Below are 10,748 nucleotides of genomic sequence, written 5' to 3' on the forward strand. Positions count from 1 at the left end.
AAATATTTTGCCAGGTTGGCAAGTGCTTTGATTCATAAGTACTGTGGTTCCCTGGGCCTGTTTCATTGTTTCCCTCACATGACATTATTTAGACATTATTTTCTTAGACTTATTTTCTAAGAAAGTGAATACTAGACCACATGAAATAGACTTTTATGCCATTCTCCATTCTACTCATCTGACTCATATGTCCTAAGTATGTGGTGGCTTCAACAACAGAGGGTGGCCTCAAACCTGTGATTCAGTAAAGCATATATAAATAAACTATATTGTTTTAGGAGTCCCTTGGACTACTCTGACCAACTCTTCTAAAGAAGATTTTAAAATCTTTACGGGGATTTTAGTCCACATGAGAAGTTTTATTGACTCCTGTGGCTTAAGTTTCTTCAGAATTAATGCCAGTAACTGACAACTGGGACCTCATAAAACTAATGAAGCTTTTGTTCAACTAAGGAAACAATTAGTTGAGTGAAAAAGAAATTTACAGAATGAGCAAGAATATTTGTAGCTATATATCAGACAAAGGATTTCTACCAATAATATATAAATAACTCAAGAAATAAGTGTCAAGCAAATATATGATCACCTCCAAAAATGGGCTAAGGGTCTAAACATAAAGTTTTCAATTGAAGGCTGCCTAAGTGTTATCTCAAAGTTGTTCCTTATCCTTAGTAATCAAAGAAATGTTAATTAAAATATCTTTGAGGTTGATTATGTTCCCAGTCTCAATGTCCATGTCAAGAAAACAATGGGCAACAAATTGTAACTAGGTTGTAGAGAAAGAGGAACACTTGGTGTGGACAGAAAATGGTTCAGGAACTCTGGAAATCTGTGTGGAGAATCTTTTAAAAAAATCTAAAAACAAATCTTAAATATAAACCACTAATTCACATATGCCTAAAGGTCTTGACATCCTATTCCAAAGATACTTGCTCAGCAACTATCATTGTCACCATATTCACAATATCAAGAAATAGAAAAAAAAAAAAAAACTAATGTCCTTCAACAGATGAGTGGATGGGGAAAATATGGAACACAGAGGAGTATTAGACACAATGAAATATTATTCAGCTAAATGAAAAGAGAAATCATAAGCTTTGCAATTAAGTAAAGAGATTTGGAAAGAAATATTGTGTGAGATAACAGAGATCCACAAGTACAAACTCCACAAACTATCTCTCATCTGTGATTCCTAGCTCCACTTTTTCAGATGTGGGTAGACAACATGGAGTAATCCTAGTATCCACAAAAGTATAAATGGAGCATTGGTAGGGGTTTGGAAGGGTAATAGCCAGATACCGGTGATGTGAAGCAGGAAATGAACACGTAGAGGTCTCAACTTGGAAAGTTGAAGGAAACCTATACCAAAGGAGGGACACAAAGAACATCAAGGTTCTTTGATAAAGCTTTAATGCAACATATTACTTCATATTTACATAAGATTAGTCAATGGATAAATAGATGATAGATAGATAGATAGATAGATAGATAGATAGATAGATAGATAGATAAGTAGGTAAGTAGATAATAGGTAGGTAGATAGGTGGATAGATTGATTGATAAATATAGAGCTATGTACAATTGATTTTCAATCAAAGGCAAAATCATAAAAGTAGTATTATCTGTTCTTATTGTTTGTATTAAATTACAAATTAACAATTAACTTTAAAGCTTTTATAAATAAAAATATTTTTAAGTATATTTGCAGAAATGATGACTTTTTTATATTCTAATTGGCTAGGTATGTTCTCTAAGTTCCAAATCAATAAAATAATATAAAAACATATTTTCAAGTCTTTGTACAACAAAAATGAAAACCATAAAAATCACTAAATACTTTGGGATTTGTTTTTTATCTAGCAGAGATGATATTACAAATTTAAAAGCTAAAGTGCATTTACACTCCTAAGCATAATCTCCAACAGTCACGTAATCGCAGTTTATTTCGGTATGAAGGAAGTAGCTATGTTTCACATAGTTCACATAGTACTAAAGAAAAAAGAACTGATATTAATCATTAACAATGTAGCTATGCTTAATGGTATCTTAAAATGTACAACAGTGCATATTCTTTTGTAATTGTGTAGCCTTTTCTTAAATAAATTCAACTTTTAAACATAAATGTTTCAAAGATTCTCTTCTAAGTGCTTTGTGGTGAACTTTTCCAAATTTATGTACAGTAATTTCTCAGTAAACACAAACATCCCAGGCAGGAAAATGATTCTTTTCCTTGTTCATGTGGCCATTTTAAGTAAGGCAAGATGTAGAAAAGAAAAAAGAAAAAAGGAAAAAAAAAACAAGCATTTTATAAACCATGGGCACAAGTTTGTAAATGGTCAGCTGCCTCTGTTAAGAATAGTTTCTTCCAGTCCATGTGCTACCAGTTTCGTATCTTATAGTCATCTTTAAGGATGCTAATTGATTGGCCAAGGCTTTTCTGTTGTTTTAAAAGCTGTTTGATTTTAAATAATAGTTTGTATATATGTAATATGTTTCTTCAGAATTCACAGCTCCAAAATGATTCTGCATCCTGATTTGATTTGGAACATTGCTCATTTAGTCGACCTCAGAACTAAGTTGGTGCATTTACTTTACCCTGATTAGTTATCTAGCTGAACCCATGACTGTTCTTCGTCAGGACAGTGTAGTAGCTACTTGTCCATTCGATTTCTTGTTTTGATTAGAACCTATAATGTCCTGTGAGAGAGATCCCTATGTTTCTTCTTGAGCTATTTTGGCCATAGTTGTAAATTGATTCTTTTGTAGTTCAGAAATATCTTCAGATATAATATCTTATCTGGTCTGATGCTTCTTAGTCATCTAATCTTGAAATTTCAGTCTTCGAAATAGTTCTCTGAAACACCCTTGGTGTAGAATTAATTTTCCAAAATTGGGAATATTCATTTTGGCCCATTTCCAAATAATAAAATTAATACTAGCAGGTGGGATCTACAATAGCTTTTTGATCTGAGCAAGAGACAATTTTGTTCTGGTCATAAAAAGGGTCACTCTCAGCTACTGCAGCTGTGATTTAACATTGTTGTCACTGAAACTCTTCTTAAAGTGCCATTTGGAGAATGCTTAACAGTATAATGACAACTTCTGTTTGATCATCTGGCAATGTCCTAATGCCCTCTATATTAACCATAAGGGTCTGGTTTCCTGGAAAACAATATTATCTTATACAATGAACAAGATGGATGACATTTACCTCTATTATAAGCTACAGTACTTCACAAACTCCTTGTAAATTTGTCCCATGACAACAAAATTCTAGAAAACTTTTCTATGTTAAATATTTAAGGTTTTTTTTTTTAATTTTACAATAAATTCTCTGTCAATCACACAAAACTAACCAACATTCACAATACCCTTTGAAATTTTTTATTTTAAGGCTTTTTCTTATATGTGTGTGTTTATGTGAGTGAGTGCACATGTATATGCATGTGGAGAACAGAAGAGGGTATCAAGTGTTTCCTTCTATCACTCTCTGCTATTCTGAGCCAGGGTATTTCTCTGAACCTGGAGCTACTAAGGGCTCTGTATACTGGAAGACAGCAAGCCCCATAGGCTCTCTTATACCTGACCACAATCAACCTGCATTACAGGTGTATGCAGGATATCTGGCTTATTACATGAATTCTGAGTAACAAGTGCCAGCAAAACACACACACACACACACACACACACACACACACACACACACACACACAAACACACATTATCTAGCTAAACCACATCAATGCATAGAACAATCAGAAATAATTAGCTGGTGTTAAAGTTTGGAATGAGTAATTAATTGCATGGAAAGCAACAAATTACTCATGATTTATTCGACTATATATTGCCCTACTATAACAGTAATATAATACCCTTTGTTTTTCCTACTAAGGTGTGACTATACATGGTCTGAGTTTAACAATAGTATAATACATTTAATTTTTGGTGCTTGATATATAGAAAAAATTTTACTTTAATGGAATGCTTCACCTATATGCCTAATAGAGGTCATCATCACAGTAATTACCATTGAAAAATGCTAATTAACTCACAAAAAAAAGACCAGACATCCTGCTAAAAATATATACCTGGTTGATAATTTTAGCCATGTTCAGCTTAAATAATATTGTTACCTCATGTAATGACTTTAGAAGTATATAATAAATTTTCTTTTTAGCATATGCCTTGCTGAAAAGTCTGACTTTAAAGTAAATCAATGTTAAGAGTAATATCACAAAAATAAAGAAATGGCACTTTTTTTTTCCTTTTTTTATTATTTTTATTTTCTTTATTTACATTTCAGATGCTATACCAAAAGTTCCCTATACCCCGCCCCCGGCCCTGCTAACCTACCCACCCACTCCCACTACTTGGCCCTGGCCTTCCCCTGTGCTGGGTCATATAAAGTTTGCAAGACCAAAGGACCTCTCTTCCCAATGATGGCCGATTAGGCCATCTTCTGCTACATATGCAGCTAGAGACATGAGCTCAGGGAGTACTGGTTAGTTCATATTGTTCTCGCACCTAGAGGGTTGCAGCCCCCTTCAGCTCCTTGGGTACTTTCTCGAGCTCGTCCATTGTTCCATCCAATAGCTCACTGTGAGCATCCACTTCTGTATTTGCCAGGCACTGGCATAGCCTCACAAGAGGCCGCAATATCAGGGTACCTTCAGCAGAATCTTGCTGGCATGTGCATTAGTATCTGGGTTTGGTGGCTGATGATGCGATGGATTCCACATGGGGTAGTGTCTGGATAGTCCATCCTTTCATCTTAGCTCTAAATTTTGTCTCTGTACCTATATCCTTTCATGGGTATTTTGTTCCTTATTCTAAGGAGGAATGAAGTATCCACACGATGGTCATCCTTCTTGGTTTTCTTGTGTTTTGCAAAATGTATCTTGGGTATTCTAAGTTTCTGGGCTAATATCCACTTATCAGTGAGTGCATATCTAGTGACTTCTTTTGTGATTGGGTTACCTCACTAAGGATGATATCCTCCAGATGCATCCATTTGCCTAAGAATTTCATGAAGTCATTGTTTTCAATTGCTGAGTAGTACTCCATTGTGTAAATGTACCACANTTTCTGTATCCATTCCTCTATTGAGGGACATCTGGGTTCTTTCCAGCTTCTGGCTATTATAAATAAGGCTACTATGAACATAGTGGAGCATGTGTCCTTATTACCAGTTGGAAGATCTTCTGGGTATATGCCCAGAAGAGGTATTGCTGGNTCCTCNGGTAGTACTATGTCCAATTTTCTGAGGAAAAGCCAGACTGATTTCCAGAGTAGTTGTACAAGCTTGCATTCCCACCAGCAATGGAGGAGTGTTCCTCTTTCTTCACAACCTCGCCAGCATCTGCTGTCACCTAAATTTTTAATCTTAGCCATTCTGACTGGTGTGAGATGGAATCTCAGGGTTGTTTTGATTTGCAAAGAAATGGCATTCTTAACTACACATCAATTTTACTCTATAAATAGAAAACATTCAAGGACATTTTATCACTGCATTGTTACTAAATTGACATTCAACATCAGATGAATTTTGTTTAATGGAAATGTGATTTGTACCACTCTATTTTATATTTGTATAATCTAGGAATAGATCTTAAGCAAAAGAAAAACTTAGAAAATCGCATCCATTTATCTCTACAATGATTTGCTTTATAAATCTACACAGTAATGTGACAATTCACATTAATATATTCAAATAATACTTGATACACATTTCAAAACATGTGCCCAGTGTGTTGAGGAAAGCATTCTTTGAATAAAAAACCTTAAGTGTCAATATTTTAAGCTTGTAAACATAAAGGCAACTATTTGCAATTACTTTTTATAAATTTATTTCAAGTCTGGGTAAGTGAAAAATAGTATGTGTACACAGGCACCTTGTTAAAAATAACATATACTAAGATTTTCTTTTATTTTAGGGGTGGGGGTTTATTTTGGAGTGATCCTGTTTAAACAGGATCTCTATATAGCAAGCTGACATGAAAAATGAAGTAGCTGATAGTGACCTTGAACTTCTGATCCTCCTGCATTTACTTCCTAAGGATTGAGTTTATAGGGATATACCACAGTTTATAAACTGCTTGACATAGAAATTGGGGTTTCCAGCATGATAAGTAAGCCAATTACTGATATAAATATTCAAAAAATAATTTTATTTGCTATGGAAACAAATCCTTCACTGCCCTAACTGTGCTGCCTTAAAAATAAATTATTTGAGTCTTATGTATCTTATAATCAGAGTTAATAATTTAATGATAAGTATCATGAGGATAAACAAAACCAGGTTAGCTTTATAATATTAATCAACATATTTTGGATGTCTACCATGTATCTGAATACTCCACATTTGTAATATGTTTAGATATTTGCATTCTATTAATATAGAATAATATCAGTTGCTTTACAATTATCTATGCTAGCAACTGAACTAGAAAAAAGGTTGTAAGGATAATATGTATAGATGACAGTGAAAATTCCCAAATTAAAGAGCCAGTAAATATCTTCAACAAAATTATAGAAGAAAACTTCCTTAACCTAAAGAAAGTGATGCCCATGAATATGAAACAACAAACAAACAAACAAACAAAAAAGCTTACAGAACTCCAATTACATTGGGTCAGAAAAGATATTCCCCCTGTCACATAATAATCAAAATACCAAATGCACAAGACAAAGAAAGAATATTAAAAGCAGTAAGAAAAAATGGTCAAGTAACATATAAAGGTAGACCTACCAGAATTACAGCAGACTTCTCAACAGAATATGAAAGCCAGAAGATCCTGGACAGATGTCACACACACACTAAAAGAACACAAAGTCCTGACTAGGCTACTGTATCAAGCAAAACTGTCAATTACCATAGGTGGAGAAACCAAGGTATTCCAAAACAAGAACAAATTTTCACAATATCTTTCCACAAATATAGTCCTTCAAAGGATAATAAATGGAAAAGACCAACGCAAGAAGGGAAACTACACCCTAAAAATAGCAAGGAAATAATCTTTTTTTAACAAACCAAAAAGAAGATAGCCACATAAACATAATTGCACCTCTAGCCACAAAAATAACAGGGAGCAGAAATTACTTTTCCGTTATACCTCTTAATATCAATGGACTAAATTTCCAAATAAAAAGCCATATAGTAAGAGACTGGATATGTAAACAGGACCCAACATTTTGCTGCATACAAGAAACCCACCTCAGTGACAAAGACAGACACTACCTCAGAGTAAAAGGCTTGAAAACAATATTCCAAGCAAATGGTCAGAAGAAACAAGCTGGAATAGCTGTTCTAATATCAAATAAAATTGACTTTCAACCTAAAGTTATCTAAAAAGATAAGGCGGGACACTTTGTACTCATTAAAGGTAACATCTACCAAGATGAACTCTCAATTCAGAACAGCTATGCTCCAAATACAAGGGCACCTACATTCATAAAAGAAACTTTGCTAAAGCTCAAAGCACACACTATACCTCATACAATAACAGTGGGAGACTTCAACACCCTACTTGCATCAATGGAAAGATCATGGAAACAGAAACTAATCCGAGACACAGTGAAAATACAGAAGTTATGAAACAAATGGATTTAATAGATATCTATTGAACATTTTATCCTAAAACAAAAGGATATACCTTATTCTCAGCACCTCATGGTACCTCCTCTAAAACTGACTATGAAATTGACCACAAACAGGCCTCGACAGATACAAGAAGATTGAAATAATACCATGTACTCTTTTAAATCATCATATACTATGGCTGGTCTTCAATAACAACACAAATAATAGAAAGCACACATCCACGTGGAGAAGCTCAAGAACACTCTACTCAATGATAACTTGGTCAAGGAAGAAATAAAAAAAGGAAATTAAAGACTTTTTAGAGTTTAATGAAAATAAAGCCACAATATACCCAAACATGAAATACAATGAAAGCAGTGCTAAGAGGAAAACTCATAGCTCTGAGTGCCACCAAAAAGAAACTAGAAAGCAGACCCTATCAGCTTGGCAGCACAAGTGAAAGCTCTAGAACAAAAAGAAGCAAATATATCCAAGAGAAGTAGACTACAGGAAATAATCAAAATCTCGGATGAAATCTACCAAATAGAAACAAAAAGACTATACAAAGACTCAACCAAACTAGAAGCTGGTTCTTTGAGAAAATCAGCAAGATAGATAAACCCTTAGCCAAACTAACCAGAGAACATAGAGACAATATCCAAATAAACAAAGTCAGAAATGGAAAGGGAGATAGAACAACAGAAACTGAGGAAAACCAAAAAAAAAAAAAAAAAAAAAAAAAAAAAAGCATAAGAAAAGTAAATAATGAAAACAACTGGAAAACCTAAAAAAAGAGGGTGGGTAGCAAAGAGAAGGTGGCTGAGGTGGGTTGGGTTTGTTTGAGTCTTGTAATTGAGAGTGTAGAATTTTTTTTCAAGCATNCCCTTAGCCAAACTAACCAGAGAACATAGAGACAATATCCAAATAAACAAAGTCAGAAATGGAAAGGGAGATAGAACAACAGAAACTGAGGAAAAAAAAAAAAAAAAAAAAAAAAAAAAAAAAAAAAAAAAAAAAATCATCAGATCCTACTACAAAAGCCTATACTAAACAAAAACAAAACGGGAAAATCTGAATGAAATAGACAATTTTCAAGACAGATACCAGATACCAAAGTTAAATCGGGATCAGATAAACAATATAAGCATTCCCATAACCGCTAAAGAAATAGAAGCAGTCAACAAAAAAAATAAAAAAATAATAAAAAATAAAAAAGGGGGGGGGCAGGACCTGATGGACTTAGTGGAAAGTTCTACCTTCAAAGAAGACTAATACCAATACTCTTCAAACTATTCCACAAAATAGAAAGAGAAGGAACACTGCCCAATTTATTCTCAGAAGCCAGAATTACTCTGATACATAAACCACACAAAGACCCAACAAAGGAATAAATGTTAGACCAATTTTTCTTGTCAATATTGATGCAAAAATACTCAGTAAAATTCTTGAAAACTGAATCCAAGAATACATCAAAATGATCATCCATCATGATCAAGTAGGGTTCACCCTAAAGATGCAGGGATGGTTCAGTATATGGAAATCCATCAACATATTCCACTATATCAACAAACTCAAAGAAAAAAAACAACATATGATCATTTCATTAGATGCTGAGAAAACATTTGATAAAATCTAATACCCCTTCATGATAAAGTCTTGGAAAGGTCAGGAATTCAAGGCCCATACCTTAACATAGTAAAACAATATACAGCAAACCATTAGCCAACATCAAACTAAATGGAGAGAAACTTGAAACAATCCCCCTAAAACCAGAGACTAGACAAGGCTGCCCACTGTCTTACTACCTGTTCAATATAGTACTCAAAGTACTAGCCAAAGCAATTAGAAAACAAAAGGATGTCAAAGGGATACAAACTGAAAAGGAAGAAGTCAAAATATCACTATTTGCAGATGATATGATAGTATACTTAAGTGATCCAAAAAATTCCACCAGAGAACTCCTAACCCTGAGAAACAGCTTCAGCAAAGTGGCTAGATATAAAATTAATTCAAACGAATCAAAGCCTTCATCTACTCAAAGGATAAACATGTTGAGGAAGAAATTAAGGGAACAACACCTTTCACGATAGTCACAAACAGTATAAAATATCTTGGTTTGACTCTAACTAAGCAAGTGAAAGATCTGTATGACAAGAACTTCAAGTCTCTAAAGAAAGAAATCAAACATCTCAGAAGTTGGAAATATCTCTCAGTCTCATGGATTGGTAAGATTAAAATAGTAAAAATGGCCATCTTGCCAAAAGCAACCTACAAATTTAATACAATCCCCATCAAAATTCAACTCAATTCTTCATAGAGTTAGAAAGAACAACTTCCAAATTCATCTGGAATAACAAAAAACCATAGACAGTGAAAACTATTCTCAATAATAATAAAACTTCTGGGGGAATCAACATCCCTAAACTCAAGCTGTGAGCAATCCTGATTAAAAGCTGTATGGTATTGGTACAGTTACAGGCAGGTAGATGTATGGAATAGAGAATTTTCTTTATTAACATTTCAAATGTTATCCCCTTTCCTCATTTCCCCTGTTGCCTTGTGAAACAGTGTAATAAATCTAGTTTTAATATTTATACTCCTTCTATTAGTTCTGTTCCTTAAAGAACCATGGCTAAGTTAGTCCTTCAGCACATCTACTCAGTGCTACCTGGTTTTGCAGCTTTTCCCCCTTTATGTTTCTCTTCACCTTCTAAAAAAGTTGTTGGGGGTGGAGAATTCTGTAGACATACCTTCAACGTGTTTTTTGACTTAGTCTAGGTCATCTATGGAATTAAATCTCTTTTCCTCAAATATCTTCAAGATAAGAACTTCAAGTCTCTGAAGAAAGAAATTGAAGAGGATCTCAGAATATGGAAAGTTCTCCCATGCTCATGGATTGGCCAGATTAACATAGTCAAAATGGCCATCCTGCCGAAAACAATCTACAGATTCAATGCAATCCCCATCAAAATTCCAACTCAATCCTTCACTGAGTTAGAAAGGGCAATTTGCAAATTCATCTGGAATAATAAAAAACCTAGGATAGAAAAAAATCATCCTTAACAGTAAAAGAACCTCTGGGGGAATCACCATGCCTGACCTTAAGCTGTACTACAGAACAATTGTGATAAAAACTGCATGGTACTGGTACAGCGACAGACAAGTAGAT

The 10,748-nt window shown here is 34.1% G+C and overlaps 1 pseudogene; it reads right to left on the bottom strand.

The window, feature by feature from the left end:
- Positions 1-2,336: 2,336 nt before the first annotated feature.
- Positions 2,337-10,748, bottom strand: part of LOC110320865 — a 46,342-nt pseudogene continuing 37,930 nt past the window's right edge.

The sequence above is a fragment of the Mus pahari genome, chromosome 4 (genome assembly GCF_900095145.1).
Source record: "Mus pahari chromosome 4, PAHARI_EIJ_v1.1, whole genome shotgun sequence".
In the NCBI taxonomy this organism is placed as follows: Eukaryota; Metazoa; Chordata; class Mammalia; order Rodentia; family Muridae; genus Mus; species Mus pahari.